The 20,543-nt window shown below is 35.7% G+C and overlaps 3 non-coding genes across 3 annotated transcripts; 2 read left to right on the top strand and 1 right to left on the bottom strand.

The window, feature by feature from the left end:
* The first annotated feature begins 5,790 nt into the window (after window positions 1-5,790).
* trnak-cuu (transfer RNA lysine (anticodon CUU)) lies at window positions 5,791-5,863 on the top strand. Its single transcript has one exon. It is a non-coding gene; the product is annotated as a tRNA-Lys (tRNA).
* Window positions 5,864-8,662: 2,799 nt separating this feature from the next.
* Window positions 8,663-8,736, bottom strand: trnan-guu (transfer RNA asparagine (anticodon GUU)). The gene has a single exon. It is a non-coding gene; the product is annotated as a tRNA-Asn (tRNA).
* A 2,469-nt stretch (window positions 8,737-11,205) lies between these two features.
* On the top strand, window positions 11,206-11,278 carry trnak-cuu (transfer RNA lysine (anticodon CUU)). Its single transcript has one exon. It is a non-coding gene; the product is annotated as a tRNA-Lys (tRNA).
* Window positions 11,279-20,543: the final 9,265 nt, after the last annotated feature.

Genomic DNA, 20,543 nt, shown 5'->3' with positions numbered 1-20,543 from the left:
GCACAACCTGCAAAAATCGCTCGATGCCATTACTGCTTCTGCAAACCGCTGATCAATGCTACAAACCAATACCAATACCAATAGTTTTCGCATCGCTCTGCAAAAGTACGTCACCCGGATCGTTGATCTGATTGGTTGAAGGACTATCCAATTGCGTGAATAATGTTCATTGATCTCTTGTGCGGTAGGAAATACATAGCAAACTCCCCAGACCAATGTTCAATTTTAAATTGAGCTTGGTCTGGTGATAGCCAGACAAGGGACATATTTCTGTAAGTGAAACTCAGTTGAGGCCATAGGCGGAGCGTGTGTAAGGCTGAGGATGGCTTCCCCTAGCAATGAGTCAAAAATTAGAGGGGACTTGGCCAAAAATGCATTTGCACATTTAAACTAAATCGAGTAATAAAGTGAAAATGAAAATCTGATGGGTAGGATGAAATGTCAGTACACCGGCTTGATTTTATCTATTGGGAATTTCATTCCAGAATGCAGACAGACCTGAATGTGAGTTTACGGTGGGTTGTGCAGGATCGCTCCCCTCCTGGACCTCCGACACCAACGTTTGAGCAGCTTTTGTGACTGGGATGTCATCTGAAAAGAGAAAGACAAATCTATTTTATTTGGAATAACACAGACAAATTAATTGAGCACAATAAGACCATGATTGTATTTTAAGAAAGGAAATAGTTATAATTTCATGTCAAGTTTAGTATTGCAGTTTCAGGATCTAAATTACTGAGATGGCTGCGTTAAACTATATGAATACACGGTTAATTAAAATATATGCTCAACTCAAATGAATGCAATTAGTTTCTAGAATTAAAGCAAAAAAAAAAAAACGAATTCAGTCCACTGTATCCAACCGTTTGACTGGTATAGTATCATGTAGCCTATAAACAACGTCTTATGAACACAATGAGCTGTATGTGTATTATGGCTGCACGATAATGGTTAAACTGATAATGACGATTATTTTGCTCAAAATTATTCATCATCATGTGATTATATTTATCGTCAGTAAGTGTAGGTGGCACACTGACTTCATTTAACCAACTATGATAACTTTGTTAGATGGTAGCCTAAATCAACACAAAACAAATGGTTTTGGTGAGCGCTTTGTAATCTGCATTCACATTAGATTTTTAAAGCAACACAATTCGTTTGCAAATGAGACAAACCACAGATTCAGATTGCCCTGCAAATTCGCAAAGCAAAGAACGATGCTCTTTGATATATATATATATATATATATTCCAATTTGGATAATTTTTGGTTTGATCATGGCAGATTTAGTCACACAAATAGTACAAGTGGCTTGTGAAGAAACAAAGAACGAGGCTTGACGCTTTCATTGAAGTTGCCACATTGCACAGATTAAGTAAAACACCGTGAAGAAAGTATCCTTTTAAAAGCTCCAATTTGGGGGATTTAAGCTCTTTGCATCTGGCAACCACAAACATGACTGCTAATGGAGGCTATCAATGCAAGATAACGTGTTTTTAATTTGGGATTTGCGTTTTAAGGATAAATAACGAGCGGGCCAATATCGTGACGATATTTGTAATCAATCGAGAGAAGCAGATATCGTTATCGCGATTAAAATATGATTAATCGTGCAGCCCTAATGTGTTTGGACTAACGTTATATTATCTGGATGTGCACCGTACGTTTGTCTGAACTCTCTGATGGCGTCGTCTGATTCTGATCCGCTGTTGAAGTGATTTCAGGTGTTGAACTGCTGCTTGTCCACCACCAGGAGTTTGGGATGATCTTCTCCAACTTCAAAGAATATTACAAATCAAAGGTTATTTTAAAGTAATATTTCAATGAAAGGGTTTTTTTCAGGTCTAGTCTTTAGGCTTCTAATTTTTCAGTAATTACAGAATGAACAGATTTCCACACAATTGCTTCATGGTTTCAAATATTTTTTACAGTGTAAGAACTTTGACTGGTATGCAACTGATATACAATTTGCCAATAAGAACTGAAGAACGTTTTTAAACAATTGATGGACCGCATTAAAATACTATATGGATGCTAATGATGTCCCACAACTGTTTGGCTACAAATATTCTTCAAAATATCATCTTTTGTCCATGTTTGGAACAAGCTGAAGGTGAGTGAATGATTACAGAATTTTAATTTTAGGTGAACTATCCCTTTAAACTGCGTCTGACAGAAGTGTAAGAGCTTTCACGCACGTTTTTCAAAATAAAAGTCTCGCATCAGAATTACGTTTGTTGTTTCTTTGACTGACACTCTGCTACCAACTAGTCGAGAAATGCTGTCTAATTGTACTTTTTATTATATCATATACTTTTTTATAATGACTTTTGTTGTCATACTTTTTTACGCAAATAAAACCATTATATTTAAATGTTACCACTTCGTTTTGTAAATGGTAAAATGTTAAAACTTTTAGCTATTCTGATAATGCTCTCATATTCACACATTTTACGGTAGTTAAATCCAATGCAAAATTGTTTGAGATTTAAATATTGACTTACCAGACTGGTCAAGTAGCTGATGAAGGTGTCCATGTTTAAACTGTACAGCTGTAGCAGTAGGCTAATGCTCATATATATAGGCTATAGCCTGCAACTTACTTTCACTTAAATCTGATCTTCCCACCCAGGTGCTTTCCCTTCTGAAATACCCCAAGTTTCTGCATTACTTCTTGCATTTGTATTTATTTTTGTTATGTCTTAAAGGAATAATGTACCCAGTTACATTTATCTTATAGTGCCAGTTGTTCAAAAAGTTTAATCTGGATCAGAATGATCTGGATTTGGAAATCCCATGTTTTGCTATCCAGGATCAGGTAATCCATCTTACTTTTGTGCTGGTTTTTCAAAGAAAAAATGGATTGGATCACCATGATCCAGATACAGATCCAGATTACCATATCTGGATTACCAGTGCTCTATGGAGCCCCTAAAGGGACATGATGATAGAGAGAATATGAAAAATCTTTTTTTCTTTATAGTAGGTTACAGAAAGGCTAAACAGGTTAATGTCTACTTCTAATTTATTTAACAGTTAAACTAATCAAGAGCAAAATAAAAAAAAAATGTTTATCTATATTACATGATATAAATGTTGTATTTTTGACCAATTTTAAAGTTTTACTACATTTTCCTTCTGGAATCCACCTTGAAATCCTACCCCCTGTTGGGATCATAATAATCCTGTTTTTTTTTGGATCAAAGTTATCCAAATCCTACTGACAAGTTTTGAACAACACAAACAGAAGGTTTGATCCAGATTAAAACTAGGATTGGATTCCGTGATCTAATCTGATTTCAGAATCCCTTTTTCCTTTTGAACAACCTTTTTTTTCAAGATTTTAGCCGAATTCAATCCGATAGCCGAAATCCGATCAGATTACGTTTGAACAACTGGATCAAACCTTCAGTTTGTGTTGTTCAAGACTTGTCAGTAGGATTTGGATAACTTTGATCCAAAAAAACAAAAAACAGGATTATCCTGATCCCAACAGGGGGTAGGATTTCAAGGTGGATTCCAGGAGGAAAATGTACTAAAACAAAAAAAACAACATTTATATCATGTAATATACATACACACAATTTTATCTTCCTCTTGATTAGTTTAACTGTTAAAGTAATAAATTAGAAGTAGACATGAGCCTACATATTTAGCCTTTCGGTAACCTACTCTAAAGTAAAAAAGAGATTTTGGTGCCATAAAACAATCCCCAAACAGCTGTAAATATCCAACAAAAATATATATAATTCAAAACCCATATTCTCTCTATCATCATGTCCCTTTAGGGCAGGGATGGACAACTCTGGTCCTGGAGGGCCAGTGTCCTGCAGAGTTTATCTCCATCCCTGATAAAAACTCACTTGCCTATAACTTTCTACTAATCCTAAAGACCTTGATTAGCTGGTTCAGGTGTGTTTGATTAGGGTTGGAGCTAAACTCTGCTGGATACTGGCCCTCCAGGACTGGAGTTGTCCATCCCTGCTTTAGGGGCTCCGTAGAGCACTGGTAATCCAGATTTGGTAATCTGGAAAAGTGTGTATCTGGATCACGGTGATCCAATCCAATTTTTCTTTGAAAAACCAGCACAAAAGTAAGATGGATTACCTGATCCTGGATAGCAAAACATGGGATTTCCAAATCCAGATCATTCTGATCCAGATTAAACTTTTTGAACAACTGGCCCCTAGTGTATAAAAAGGGTCACATATATTTTCAATAACATTAGTTTATAGTGCTGACCACATCATTTAAATCATCTAAAAAGAGTTTGCAAATTGTTTCTACAGTTTCATAAAGTGAAATCATTCAAATGTAGAGGTGTATTTAAATATAGTTACTAAAGAGAGACCTGATCACATGCTAGCTATGGCATGATAGTGTTTAGGATTGTGTTAACTCCTCACAGACGAGGAAACTGTCTCACTGTCTTAGTTACATCCATAAAAATCCCCTGAAAAACACTAATAAAAGGCATTTAGATGGTTAGTGCTTTATAATATATCCTCAAAAACCAAAGTCATTCTCCTTTTGGCTTTCCCTGTCCTTTCACATGCTTCTTGTAGCAAATTTGTGAATATTTCCAAAGGGATTATATCAACCTTCATGTTTTCCATGATATTACATTGCATTTGTTTTAACAACATCTTCTATTTATTCATATTTAGAGGATGGTGTTGTCCAAAAATGTGTTGTGTCCCACTGTAGAGTGCCTGAAATAGACGAGGGTTTGAAACCGTTTTAGTAGTTTGAGTATCTTCACAGTTTTATGCTTTTAAAAATGAATCTATTAAACCTGAAGTTTTCAAACTGGAAGGCACAGAAGGCCTTGTATATGTTAATATTTATATGGACATTAAAATGATTTATACTTACATTTTGTCATCATGATAAATGCCTGAATCCATTTTGGTAAATCAATCATTTATGTTTCTAAGGCTATCTGTGATATACGGAGAGTCACCAATGCCACTCACACACTAGTGAAATAACATTTAGTACATTATTAAAACAACACTAGCTATTGAAACTGAAAGAAAAACTTTCAGTCTTTCTCCAAAACAATACTTACTTGATCTATTCAACATTAGAAAGCAGCTGTTTGGAAATCACCTTACTTTTAATCACCTCAAGTTTTACTTTCACAGCACACTATTGTCATGTGACTCACTGATGACTATTTACAGCGTCCTCACTGTACAACAACACTGCTGGTATTTATGAACAACAGCAGAACTGATAAATAAACTATAAATATTAGCAAGGTTATGTTCATTACCTGTCTAGCGATGTGTTTATGCTTAAGTATGATTAAATAAAGGTTTGTGAGTTGGCTCCGTTGGCTCTATGGTTCGTGCAACGAACATCCGCGGCTCGAAGTGCACTAAAAGACATCCAAACTCACATTTTTATAACTTTAGGACGTTTTTTTTTAGGACACATTTATTTTTTATAAAACTTTAAAGCGTCACTGGAGAATCATGGTTAGCCTGTTTTAGGAGGCCTGATCATACTTCCCCAGGATATTTAAAGCCCTCAAAACGACTTTTCATTCATGTATTTTTAGACTAACAGGTGTAAAGTCTATCGAAATAATGTTATTTTTGGTCAAGGTTGGTTAAGAGTATATATTTCTCATAGATTATGTTAGGCACTGTTCTATCTACGAGTTACAAATAAAATCCCAAACAAATAAATTAAGGTATACTGTTTCCAATCAACAAAGAAGCACGTAAATGTGAATATTATTTTTTAAAAAAAACGGAAGTTGAAAAATACAGTGCACAAGCCCGGCTAGCTCAGTCGGTAGAGCATGAGACTCTTAATCTCAGGGTCGTGGGTTCGAGCCCCACGTTGGGCGCATACGTTTTGCACTTATGTTTCTTATGCACAAAATGTTTAAAATGTATGACTTTATTATTGAACCACAAAACACCTTGTTCTTTGTGCACGTGAATTAGGCTTCATGCATGTGTGCATCGTCTTTTGCGTGAATTATTAAGACTAATCTCGCTCCCAACACCCATTGTATTTTGTCGCTTGAGCGTCTATGTAAAACGAAAGCAAATCATCCAACCGCTGAGCTCGCTTTCCATTGTGAGATTGGACAAGAGCCAATCGCTGAGTAATGTGAAAATCATTTATGTGATTTTTAATGTTAAAACATAATTCATAGCAAAAACAAAATAACAACCCTAATTTCTGGTAACAGTGGTATATATAAATATAATATAAACTGTTTTATGATAATTTATAAATGTATACTTTCAAAAACATTGGTGTTGGAGGATAAAGTCCATAAAAAAAAACTATTTCTTCTCTTTTTCCATCTTGGCCTCTTCCCTTATTTCTCTGTTCTTTTCCCCTCTTTTTTATGCTTTTAAAAATGAATCTATTAAAACTGAAGTTTTCAAACTGGAAGGCATGAAAAGTCTTGGTTGTTCAGCCTTGTATGTTGTCTATTGTTATAACTCTCATCTTTGAGTGAATGGCGTTCTCTAGCTTCATCTTTGTGAGGAAGCGGGAATAAGCCAGCTGTTGAGCATCAATGGTGTCATACTTATTTTATATTAAAAATATAGTCACTTAAATTGTCAGACATAGTATTAATTTAGTTATTCAAACGTTAGATAACATAAAAAAAATAAAGATGTACCTCAGTGTTCCTCTTCAGCTAAATTCAATTCGACCATCAGTTGTCACACTTTCGTGTGAAAAAAGCATCAAAAATTAAATATTTATTGTGCAGTTTAGTTAGATTCATTGAATAAAATGTGAGTTTTAGTGTGCTGAAATCATTGATCTTGCGCTGACTGACAGCTGCTGTGATTACAAAGAGCGGTGCTCGCTTTCTGTGTCATTCATTCACAAGAAATGTTAGTTTTTCATGAGATTTTGTGAGTACTTCATAATTCACAATGACAAAATGTATTTTTAAACATTTTAAATGTTATTTTATAATGTTTAATATTGAATAATAATATTGAAAAAGCAAAACTAAGGGGAAAACTATTCCAGGAAATGGCTTATATTCACAAATAAATGCTACTTTGCCGCCACCTGCTGGTTATAATAAAAAAGACATTAATTACCACTATAAGTGTTTTCTGTCAAATGTTGGATTGCCTGCATTTTGTATAGTTCGATTTTAAAAAAGGGGACAATCTCAGAAGGATAAACAAAAAATAATTGTGGTCATCACATTAAAAATAACATTTGAAGTGCTGGGGAAAAAATGCATGCGTGTCTAAATACAGACAAGGCGTTTTTAAACGGTCCCATTAGCTTCATCTTTATTGCAATCAATAAAACTGGTTTATTTGCAAATGTGAAAACTGCATTAAAATATGAATACAACATTAAAAAGTCAACCATTGATGGTTTTGTGTTATTGTACAGTGGCTACAGAATGACCAGCTAACAGTTCACAGGAAATGACCGAGCTGGCTTAACGACAACCAGGAAGTAACTGTGCAACAATTAACAACAATAGAAGTAACAGCAATAGACTAATACATATTTAATTTTTTCTTGTATTTTAACCTTCAGCACTTCTCATTGTATTATGATTTATGATGAACTACATCAACAACAGATTCATATATTTCTAACTTCATGTTAGTTATGTTCGTAACTTCACATAAATGGACATACATATATATGGATATCATTTTAAAAAATCAAGTTGGCCTATATAAGTCGTAAATTATTCTGTCATAAGAGCCATTTTGCTTTTTAATTATGGGAAATAAGTACCAAATAAAGTATTAAATAAATAAATTATTTGATTTACAGTGAATATGTTTTTTTTTTATATACATATTTTGAAGTTATAAAATTAATTATTTAAAGCAACCTAATGTGATTTACTTCATTTGTCACTTCAGTAGTCTGAATTTGGATTTGATGAGTATCTGCAACTCAAACAACACTGCCTGACTGATGCTCACAAAGACTGATGCAGCAGAATAACAACAAAATAATAAAAAACTGTTAAATGGAAATATTTAAAAGTCTTCTTGAGCTAATATAAGATTTGATGCTCTGTAATTATCACCCATAAACATTACTTTGTGAAGCGTGCTTTCCGGCTTTCCCGTTTTGTTCCTAATAAGCCCACTCAGCTAAGAGCTCATTTACATTTATTCATTAGAAGGTACTTTTATGCAAAGTGACTTACAAATGAGGATTACAAATTCACTGAACCTCCTATAAAATTGCATTTACTGACATTATGGTACTCAGAATACATCCATTTACATCCACAGTTTATTACTAGTTAGGAGCAAGAATCAAAACGAAGTGCTTATTTAAAAAAATATGAATCATTTATATTAATTATTATTTTATATATCTGGAGCATGTTCTTTATAAACCTTCAGACTTTTAATGTTAAAAGGTCAAGTGAAAACTAAAACAATTTAAGTTTGCTAGTTTATGACAAAACAAATGTTTAAATGATAGTCATGGTAATAGAAGTCTGTCTCAATATCTATTAGAAAACACAGAAAACATAAATTTGGGTGGGTTCCCCTATACACAAATGCAATTCCCCTACAACTTCAAATGAGTTGAAGAAAATACAACATGTGAAAGGACAGGGTATTTATTATCTAGTTAACAAAAACACAGGTTCAATCACAACTTCAAAAGTTACTTTCGTCCCTGGGTGGGCTCGAACCACCAACCTTTCGGTTAACAGCCGAACGCGCTAACCGATTGCGCCACAGAGACGGGGATACCACCACTCTCAAAACCGAAGCAGTTCATGTGAAGGTAAGCATAACAAAGGACAATTGATAATAGAAAGTGTTAGTACAACAGATGTGACCATAGCCCTATTATGATTATTGTCAAAAAAAAGGCTTCATTAAATTTATTTAGCATGTTTTCATGTTCTACCATTTAGGATGGCTGTGTATAATGACCACTAGATGGCAGTACAGACTAATGCATACAATGGAACAAATGGTAGGGAAGTTCCTAATGTGTGATAACACACATTTTGGTTTAAGCTTTTTGCAAATGCTTGTCTTTAATCAAACTGAAATATCCTCCTTCTCCCCTTAGATCATGCAGGATGTTATTTAAAGAATAAAAATGACTTGGCTCATTGAATGCGCTGCGTATCTGCTTACTAAATGTTTGCTAGTCTACAGAAATATTGTTGCTTGTGAAATAATTACTAACTAATAGTGCAATTTTTATTTTACAATGTATTATTGTTATTCTCCCCATAATTTTAAATGTACTTGATTTAACTTAAATTAATACATTTAACTACTAGAACATACATGGACCTTCTATGACCTGAACCTGATTGATTGCTTCTGTGAGAATGGCCCCTATAGATTATGATTTCATGTGTGTGTCTGCGTGTCTATAGGCTACACATACCTCCTGAAAAGGTCATGCAGTGTGTTGCCAGCATCATCAGGACAATTCTCTGTGGACGCAAACAGCTGCAGCTGGGAACCGCTGCCTTATTGGGACATTTTCTGAAAACAAACACAATGAACATTTTCTTCTTCTACTTTCAACATCCAACGCTTGCAACTTCTGAGTTTATTTATTTCATAATTAGTATGTCATGTTTTATTAGTACCTGCAAAACATACAACAACAAGACATTTGCTGTAATTTATGTGTATTTGCATTTGATTTTGTTCAAAACCCAAATAAATGGGACTGAGGTGTCTTGGAAACTGGTTGAAACACATGAGACTTAAGATAAATACACTGCAAAACATTTGTTGCTCACATTTTGGACTTGTAATTTTGGATCTCAATCTTCAAAATTTTAACCCAATAAAGGCCTGGTTTCACAGACAATGCTTAAAGGGATAGTTCACCCAAAAATGAAAATTTGATGTTTATCTGCTTACCTCCAGCGCATCCATGATGTACGTGCCTCTGTTTCTTCAGTAGAACACAAATGATGATTTTTAACTCCAACCGTTGCCGTCTGTCAGTCGTATAATGCATGTCAATGGAAACTCCATCTATAAGAGTAAAAAATACAAAACAAAAAAAACATGCACAGACAAATCCAAATTAAACCCTGTGGCTCGTGACGACACATTGATGTCCTAAGACATGAAATGATCGGTTTGTGTGGAGTTAAAAATCATCATTTGTGTTCTACTGAAGAAACAAAGTCACCTACATCTTGGATGAAGCAGATAAAAATCAAATTTTAATTTCTGGGTGAACTATCCCTTTAAGGTAGTCTTAGACTAAAATGCATGTTTGAGCTGTTTTAACTGAAAGTAACTTGTACTGACATATCTTAAAATATGCCAGTGCTATTGTTCTGCCTCAAGATGCACACCAGTAATGTTTTATACTAGGGTAAGTTTACTTAAATATCCTAACTGAACTTAGGCCTAATCCTGGTTTAGGCTAAGCCCTGTCTGTGAAACCGGGAATATATGTGTTATGAAAATAACCAAATACTAAGAAATATCTTGATTTTTAGTTGCTATAGCTTTTTTAATGCTTGTTTTGTCTTGTTTTAAATAATTTAAGTCAGCCTATAAGGACCCCTTGGAGGTTTTTTGAGACCAATGTTAACTCTTTTTTAAACTACTCATATTTCTTATAATTATTTCAGAGAAGGGCGGGTGGGCCAAAACCCCATGGGGATAACAACCCAGCAACTCCCGTGTGACCTAAAAAAAATCTAGTCATCATATGCAAGCTGGACGACTATCAAAAACTAAATCTGGATATAATCACGTTAGTTTTTCATTCCATTGATCCGTCGCTACTTCAGCCATATAGTAAAGTTAGTACTCAACAGTGTAACCTAACATGAGTAAATTTAAAAATGTGTAAATTCTTTCCTGTTATTAACTTAGTTAAGAAAAACAACTTTTTACCTTGCAGTGGAAATTCGGCTGGCTCGTAAATGGCCTCCAGATTCTGAGCTGCAAATGTAATATTGTCAGTCACTGCGCAGAGAACGAAATGGGAGTGAATGTCAATGTCTCACATACGCAGGTTACCCCGATATTTATACTTACTATCCACTGATTTGTGTAGCATGATGAACTCACTGGATCATTTTTCTTCTGAATATTTTTGTTTGAACGCGATAAACTACCGTCACGCAGTTTTGAGCCTTTAACCCTTTTCGGTAATGACAGAAAAAATCGAAGGATCTGGTAGTGAAAAGAGCTCTGTTCGCTCAGTGGTCAGCCAGCCCGGCTAGCTCAGTCGGTAGAGCATGAGACTCTTAATCTCAGGGTCGTGGGTTCGAGCCCCACGTTGGGCGTTACGTTTTAATTCAGACATTTTGACCCTCTAGCGGATAAATACAAAACCGGATGCATTTTGCGAAATAACATTTTTTTTTTGTTGTTGTTGTTGTTAGGTGTGTAAGATTCCAGATTTTTTGGAGTCGACTCCGACTCTTGACTCCCACTGTAGGAGTCGACGGAATTGACTCATCGACTCCTTTTCCTTTACATAAAACAGGGTCATAAATAAGCCAAGTCCTTGCACACTAAATTATTTTATTTTTCCCCGTATGTTTCTACCCAATTGCCGATACCCAATTTTACAGAGAGAAAAGTCACGAAAAACATCTGTGGTCGAATATTATGTCAGAATGAAATAAACGAGAAAGAAGGGATTCATCTCATTATAATGGTCGGGTGATGGCGCTAAACGCACATGATCAAAAATGCTTGGACAGGAGAGTTAAAGATACTAAAATTAGTACATTACAAAAATACATAGAATAGCCTAATGTATTTGATGTGTTTATTGTTGATGTTAGTTTTTATTATTATTTATGGTTACTTTAATGATAATGAACCCATGGAAAATGCAATCTATATTCATTGCATTAATATAAGCTACCATCAATACTAAAGCTGGTACGGAGGTATGTATGTATAATTGCAAACTAAAGTCACTATGACTGTTATCTAATTCTAAAGCAAGCTACATGTAAGATAAATGTATGTGACAACGTTTCTGCGACAGCTCTCTCTGACGTGATTTGTCAGTGTCCGAATTCCTTGCTTCTAGTGCACTCAACTGCCATGCACATATATGTATGTATAACAAAAAGACCCTTCACAATAAATAATGACATACAATCAGCTCTGTTAGAGAGTTACATATGGCAATTTATCTGTTCAAGAAAATAGGCTACGTTACTCACCTGTTTTGAAGCCTAATAAAAATGCTGTCTCCACGCCGCTTTTACAACATTTCAAATCCCAGTTCTGGCAATCTCCGAAAAGCCAAACCAATGTTGATTCTCGTTTTATTTCGAGCTCTGTCGCGTTCTTATTTTGCCAGCACTGGGGAACAACACCACTTCCGTTGCCAAAATGCGATCGCCGCAAAGACCGATCGGAGACTGACTTGAAGCAGTGCATGCCGGTAAGAAATGTTGTCCGACTTGAGACAGCGCTGACGTCATGTGACTGTGACGTATAGCTTTAAAGTACTTCGAGAGTGATTCGAGATCAGCCGCCTGAGTTAGCCAGCGCAGTTTCTCAAGAGGATGTTGGACAAAATGGTGGATTCTGCGTTATGATTGGTTAGATCGCTTGTCAATCAAACTCCCGGCGAAGGGGCAATTGCTCTATTACAGGTCATTAATGTGCGCATAAAACCACATTTAAGATTATATTTGAATCTGTTCATTAAAAAACAGATTTACTGGACATACACAGCAGTGATACCAGTCACTAAATGTAAATGTAATTTAATTGTTGAAATCTGGAAGCCATAGTAAGAATAATTTTTTATTTATTTATTAAAATCTTTATATTTTGATTAGCTTCATTAATAAAACATCATTATTAGGCATACACAGCAGCAGTCATAAATCATTGCAATTCATGTCTAATCTATTTGTTGAAATGTAGCCATAGAGAGAACACTTTTTTTTTTCTTTTTTCATTTAACATATCATATGACCTTTGGGTTACCAGTCTGACTCTCTGACCATTAGGCCACAACTGTACCCACAAGAACAGTACTGCATCATTTACGGAAGCCACTCTGGTGAGGTGAAATAATCCCTTTCTAACATGTGGTTCAATCTACACACAATCACACATTCCATTAACTTGCAGAAATTCGACAAATCCACTGGAGCAGTGACCTACACCACATTCTCCTCAAAACATTAGATTCACCCGCGCTGAGGAGCCGTGACGATGCATGACCCGCGTAAAGATGATAATTCCGCATATAACTGCAATGTTATTCTTATTTTGGATTCTCTCTAGATTTTGACATTGTTGCTATCTAGTTTTTAAGGCCTGATCACCGGTGGTGCGAGGACCCATTGTAATTGCTCAGTCAATTATTCTTCTTATCCAAAATTATTTTTGAGGGCCTAAACATGTTTGAAAACTGATGAAACTTTTCACATGCATCAGAAGTGGTGAAAATTTATATCTGATATGGGTTTCAGAATTAGGTGTGGCAAAATGGCGCGATAGCGCCACTTACAAAATTTCAATTAAGTGTCCTTCGCTCTACGTTTCACGTACAAGTATGAATTTCGGTAGACACATGTAACAGCCCATACCTACAAAAAAGCCCCTGAGTGCAAAATCTGAAAACCCAACAGGAAGTGAGATATTTTGAATTTTCTCTGCAAAATTTTTGCAGTTTTTGCCATATCTACATACTCCTCCTACAGTTTTAATCAGATCAACATCACATTTAGTCAGTCTAATCTAAAGTTTTCGCTGAAGGGCGTGTCCGTGGTGGCCTGACAAAGTACTTGTTTTCCGTTCTTTATGTGTTCTGAATACCTTTACATTTTAAGGATTTGTTGTGGAGTGAGGGGAACTAAAATAGTGTTTAGCTATGTTTATCTGTGTGTTTATAATGTTTGTGAACATTTTGCTTTATATAGGCTACAGGTATTTTACATTATTTGGATGTAATAATAAATGTCATAATAAAATGCACCTTTAAGTGACTTATCTTTATAGGCAATATGAAAAATAAAGACAATGATGTGACAAAAGAGAGTAGAGTTTTTAAACATTTTTGATATGAGCCCTCATGTTTTGCTTACAGAGCTGTCTCTGTACTTACGAGTTCTGACACATCACTGCCCTTCTACTGACCTACTTATCTTGATAACGTTGGGTTGCCTAAAATCTTTAAATAGAGTCTCATGAGCACAGAATCCTGACGAATGTTGATCTCGAGTGACGTAAAAATTGCATGAATTCTGATATGACGGTTCACACTGCGGATTTAGAACCACATATGGAAGTGGCATAAAATCGGATTTGAAAAGATCAGATTCCATGTGTTTTGTTCAGTTCACTCTGTCATGGGGAAACAGATATGAGTCACATGCGGGCAAAAAACAAACCCAACTATGTTGCTCTTACTGCGTCAGAATCATTTGGAATTCCAGAGATTACTTTCTGCTGTTTTTCCATTTTCATTTTTACACAGAATTAGATTTCCATTTCTCAGTGTCTTAGCACCCTGGTAAGTTTTACTGGATTGACCACATTACTATCTGCTAACTTCATCAGGCCTACCTGAAAATCCTCCTTGCTTGTCTGTGCCGGCATCCTGTCTTTTTCACTATCAGTTCCTGATTCTTTTTTATTTTTATTTTTTTCTTACAATTGACCCTTCGCAAAGACCAGCCCCACTTATTTACTGTTGCTTTGTCCGACAAGCCATGGCACTGACAACACGTCGACAGACAAGACAGAGCAGGTTACTTAAGATAATAATTAAAGTCCCAGCTTTCAAGCTGTGTAATTTTTTAAGAAATTCGAATAAAAAACGCTTTGAGGCTCTTTAATGTGTCGCGTCGTGCTGTAGCGCCTCAGCTCAAGAGGCTCGGAAACCAATCATCTCTTCTTACTAGTTTTAGCATTTTTAATTTATAGCATCAAAATCAATTCACTTCACATTTATTTGTATAGCGCTTTTCACAATACATATAATTTCAAAGCAGCTTTACAGAGAATGCATGTCAACATGACAATTTAAAGAATGCAGTTAGGAAATTATTGTAATAATTTGGGCAATTAATTTACAATAGCTGTTAGTAGTTTAACTGAAGGTAGAAGCAATAAGCTCCTGGAAAAAATGAATTACATATTAACAATAATTGGTTAATATATAATAATTGGCGCCGTCTCTTCAAAGGTGTTGGTCATCTGAGGTCTTCTTAAGAGGCTGGATCCAAACTGAAGCTGATGTACATAAATGAACATGAGAAGGAAATTTGTTTCAAATGCAGAAAGACGTCAGTACACACCATTTTTTCAAGTTCAAGTCCACTGAGGTTAACCTTCTAAACTCCTGACTGCTTTGTCATACAAAATGGCGGATTCTGCGTTATGATTGGTTAGATCGCTTGTCAATCAAACTCCCGGCGAAGGGTCAATTGGCAGTTTTACTCCAATCACTTTCTCCTGTTCCCACTGCTAAATTCTTCCTTCATATCCTGATCACTTCCAGTACTACTGTCACTTTTGTCCATCAATGCTTCCGTCATACTGCAGTGTTCTCTAACCTAATCCATTAAAGTAGCTTACAAATTTCCTCTATTTACAGATATGACAAGATATTTCTATTTTTTGCGAAGTCGCAGCTGGAACAACAACACAAACTGTGATCATCCCAGGTAATGTTTATGTGCTTTATTTAATGTTGTAAGCGTGTAACTTGACTTTGAATATCATTTAGTGCTCCCAGCTTGAAATTAAACAAATGGAAGAAAGAACATTCAAACTGTAAACAAACATGTGTATTCTATGACAAAGATTAACTCAGTATGTATTTTTAATGTTTAAATGGTGTAATATTTGTGAATTTGATTATGTAGCCTGTAAATTTCCTTGAGAGTGCTGTCAAGTTTAAAGGGTTAGTTCACCCAAAACTGAAAATTCTGTCATTTATTACTCATCCTCATCATTCTACACCCGTAAGACCTTTGTTCATCTTCGGAACACAAATGAAGATATTTTTGATGAAATCTGATGGCTCAGTGAGTCCTCCATTGCCAGCAATAACACTCCCTTTTTCAATGCCCATAAAGGTACTAAAAACATATTTACAACAGTTCACGTGACTACAGTGGTTCAACCTTATAAAGCAACGAGAATACTTTTTGTGCGTCAAAAAAAACCCAAATTAACGACTTTATTTAACAATATAGTGATGGGCGATTTCAAAACACCGCTTCATGAAGCTTTGAAGCTTAATGAATCATTTGTTCAAATCAGTGGTTCAGAGCGCGTATCAAACTGCCAGAGTCACGTGAACTATTGAAGTTTCAAAACACTTATTATGTAACAAAGCCTCGTTTACTGAAATCATGGGATTTTGGCGCTCTGAACCACTGATTCGAAGCAAATGATTCGTAAAGCTTCGAAGCTTCATGAAGCAGTGTTTTGAAATAACTGAGCCATCGGATTTTATCAAAAATATCTTAATTTGTGTTCCGAAGATGAACGAAGGTCTTACAGGTGTGGGACGACATGAGGGTGAGTAATTAATGAAAGAATTTTCATTTGGGTGAACTAACCCTTTAATCTCTGGTGTGTTCTGATTGGCAGTGTTTTTTGATTGATTGACTTTGGCTGCGTCCGAAAACTGAAAAATGCTGCCTTCCGAGGACACATTTCAAGGTAAGAAGGCATCAAGGCACGTCCGAATCCAATGTTAGCTTCACTTCCTCTCTCATGAGAAACCTTCCTCAGATCGATTTTTGAAGGAAGCATAGATGTATCCTTAGCTGCCTTTGATATCCCACAATCCTGTGTGACAGTTGAGCTAGAAAAATAAAGATGGCGTCCGAAAGTTTCGTTTGCTGCTCATTTTGTGTATAAATGTACGAATTTGATCAACATATTTCAATTCTGATATCATTTCTAACGCGAAATTACTACTGTAGTAATTAAATATTTGTTTAGTTCTCACCAAAGCTCACGCTATATTGCTGTAGATCATTAAACTGTTACGCTGCCTCAGAAGTCTGTCCGAAATCAATTTCGTGAGGTACCTTCATGCACAAACGCTGCCATACAGGTCATTCACCCTCTTATAATGTTCAGGTCTTGGTTCACGTGTCTTTTTTATGTGAAATCTTTAATGATTTTATGAAGTTAATGTAAGAATAACTTTAATATTGTTTGTTAGTTATTATATTTCAAGATAGCATTTACCTGACTTAGGTTACAACTTACAAAATATAATACTTGGGCCAGTTTCGGTTAGATTCTCGCCTGCTGGAGACTTTACATGATGATATTCATACATTTTAGAAAGTATGATAGTTTATTTATTTATTTTGTACATCTCTCAATCTCGGATGATGACGTTTGAACTCGCACACAACTGACAGGAGTGGCAATGACACATTCAAAACAGCTGTTGATATGACAACGCGGACCCACCTTCCCTGTGGTCAGGTGTCAAGCACAAGGCAGAGCGAAATGCACCTGCGCTCATTTTCTGTACTGTCATCGATCACATAAACACAGTGTCATTCTCCCTAAGGATACACTGTCACTTTTTAATTAATACAAAGACTCTAAGCGGCGCGTCACCACCGGCTTCCTCTCGGTTCAAAAAAGTAAGTTTATGATTTATTTAAGTGTCTCACAACGTTGGAGGATGTGCGTAAACCAAACTAATAACAGTTTTTCTTAGCTTTGGCCAAATGTTGTTATTAGTGACTGGTCTTTGTTTTTTGTTTTTTGGGGGGAAATGTCGGGGCGCAGTGTGTTGAGATTCGTGTCTGCGCCCTTTGTGTAGTTATATACTACAGTCATCTATCGTAAAGGGCGAACACAGACAACGAGATTGATTTTCATGAGCCCAACCAGCTAAAAGCCCCTTTCTCAACAAAATAACGACCGGTCCCGTAGCCTAGCAGTGAAGTAGACACGACAGTTTGCAATCTAGAGACAAGTAAAACACTTATCTTTGACCAGCTTATTATATGTTAATGCTGTAAAAAGATTATTTTTTGTTGTTGTTGATTTTGGCAATGTGTTTTTCTAATGTTGAACCTCTGATTATTCTTAGCAGAATGACTAACGTATCATTACAACCATTAAATGCTATGATAACCTAATTCTTGTTATTAGGACACACTTTTTAGTACTAATTTTTACAATCATATCAAAAAATATTGATTTATCACACATTCTTGTCACAAAAATTCTTTAAAACTGTCATATTGTGAAGAGAGGCAGAGGATTTAGTAGCCTATGTGTCCCATCCCCTTCAGAAAATTCCCGTGCCTCTGCTTTATTACAAACAATACAAACCTTTGATGTTGATGGACACCTGGTATTGAAGCACATAGGCTATGTCATGTCAATTCAAGTACAGGAGTTGCTATGTAACGTAATGTTTTCATGGGAAATTCTATACCAGATCAAGTGACATTTCTTTAAGTGATTAAGCCTTATGTTATGTATTAATGATGATAATGGGGTTTTAAAACAAAAGGGCTCTGCTAAAGCTAGTCTTACAAGTTAGTCTTTTTTTTTTTACTGTTCATAACTTTTTTAAATCAGTTATGAAAAAACTGACTGGTCTAATATGATACTGAAAATCATGTGTTTTTGGAAATTTGATAATTCCCATTTCTGAAGTCGTGAGTACGAGCTTATAGCATTCAACTTTTGGAATGCATTCATGTACAATTTTTACCTAGGAAACTCTGAGAGCACGTGATGGCAGCATAGCTGCTAGTGGGTTGCTGTTAAAGAGATAGTTCACACAAAATTGAAAATTTGCTGTTAATTTACTCACCCTCAAGATGTAGGTGACGTTTTTCTTTAGTAGAACAGTAGACTTTTGGCTGAAACCGTGGTCCTCTTTGATTCATGTAATGGAAGTCAATGGGTGCCATGGGTGTCATTAATTACTTAATTACATGTCGTTCCAAACCTATAAGTCCTTTGTTCATCTTCGGAACACAAATTAGGATATTTTTGATGAAATCCGAGATCTCCTGACTTCCTGTTAAAGGATTACTTCACTTTCAAATGAAAATTTCCTGATAATTTACTCACCCCCATATCACCCAAGATGTTCATGTCTTTCTTCAGTCAAAAAGAAATTAAGGTTTTTGATGAAAACATTCCAGGATTATTCTCCTTATAGTGGACTTCAGTGGAGCCCAAACAATTGAAGGTCAAAATTACAGTTTCAGTGCAGCTTCAAAGAGCTTTAAACGATACCAGACGAGGTCTTATCTAGAGAAACCATCACTCATTTTCTAAAAAAAAATAATAATACAATTTTATACATTTTAACCATAAATTGTCATCTTGAACTAGCTTTCTTCTTCTGTAGAGAGAATTCCAGCAGTGTAGACGCTGCTAAGTGTATTACTGCCCTCCTGAGGTCAAAGTCTGATCTAAATTGTCATATACAATATGCTAGTGCAAGTATATAACAATTAGTTTAAACTTTGACTTGTGGAGGGCAGTAATACACTTTGCAGTGTCTACACTGCCAGAATTCTAATAGAGAAGATGAAAGCTAGTTCAAGATGAGAATTTATGGTTAAAATGTATATAATTTTTTTTTTTTAGAAAATTAGTAATGTTTTCTCTAGATAAGACCATTATTCCTCATCTGGGATCGTTTAAAGTTCTTTGAAGCTGCACTGAAACTGTAATTTTGACCTTCAACCGTTTGGTGCCCATTGAACTCCACTATAAGGAGAAAAATCCTGGAATGTTTTTATCAAAAACCTTAATTTCTTTTCGACTGAAGAGAGAAGGACATGGACATCTTGGATGACATGGGGGTGAGTAAATTATCAGGAAATTTTCATTTGAAAGGGAGCTAATCCTTTAAGTGTCTGGACATCACTGTTGAGTTTTATTCATATATTGTGTACCATATATTGTGTGGGGCAAAGTTGTGTGTTCTCTCTCTCTCTCTCTTCTTGTCGCTCCGTGCTCATTTGTGTGAAAGCAGGTGCAGCTGTTTTCGTGCGTGGAGCTGAAGTTTATCTTATCTTGAGCGTGCTTCTAGCAAAGTGTGGGTGTCATTGCTGGATTAGCCTTTTAAAAGTTGTTAGCTGTATAGGCCAGAAAAGTTGCCCTTTTCCCTTTTTAAAGTGGACTGTTTGTAAGAAGTGGGAGGCCCTTTTTGTTTAATTACCTTTTCTCCTGTTTACTGTTAAGAAGGGAGTTAAGACTTGTGTGTTTTGTTCTGTTATCTTTTTCCAGGGAAGACCTCTAAAATTAGGCAGAACAACACTCTTTTGTTCATTGTTTTGGCCGACCAAAACCCACAGACTCCAAGCCATTTCTTTCTTTCCTACATCAAAGAGAACTTAACCTTAATTTAAGAAATAAACATTTCCTCTCTGGTTCAACCTGTGACGTTGTGGTGTGTTTGTGGGAGCAGGAGACGGGACTCCGGGCATCACCATGTGTCGCTCTTTGTGTTACGATGTTTGTTGGTACAGTTCGTAACACCTCCCTATAAACAGCAATGTCATAAATACTTTTAAGACCCAGAAAGGTAGTAAAAGACAACGTTAAAATAGT

The sequence above is a fragment of the Chanodichthys erythropterus genome, chromosome 11 (genome assembly GCF_024489055.1).
Source record: "Chanodichthys erythropterus isolate Z2021 chromosome 11, ASM2448905v1, whole genome shotgun sequence".
Lineage (NCBI taxonomy): Eukaryota > Metazoa > Chordata > Actinopteri > Cypriniformes > Xenocyprididae > Chanodichthys > Chanodichthys erythropterus.
Note: the sequence above shows the minus strand (reverse complement) of the source record. Positions and strands in the feature narration are given on the sequence as shown.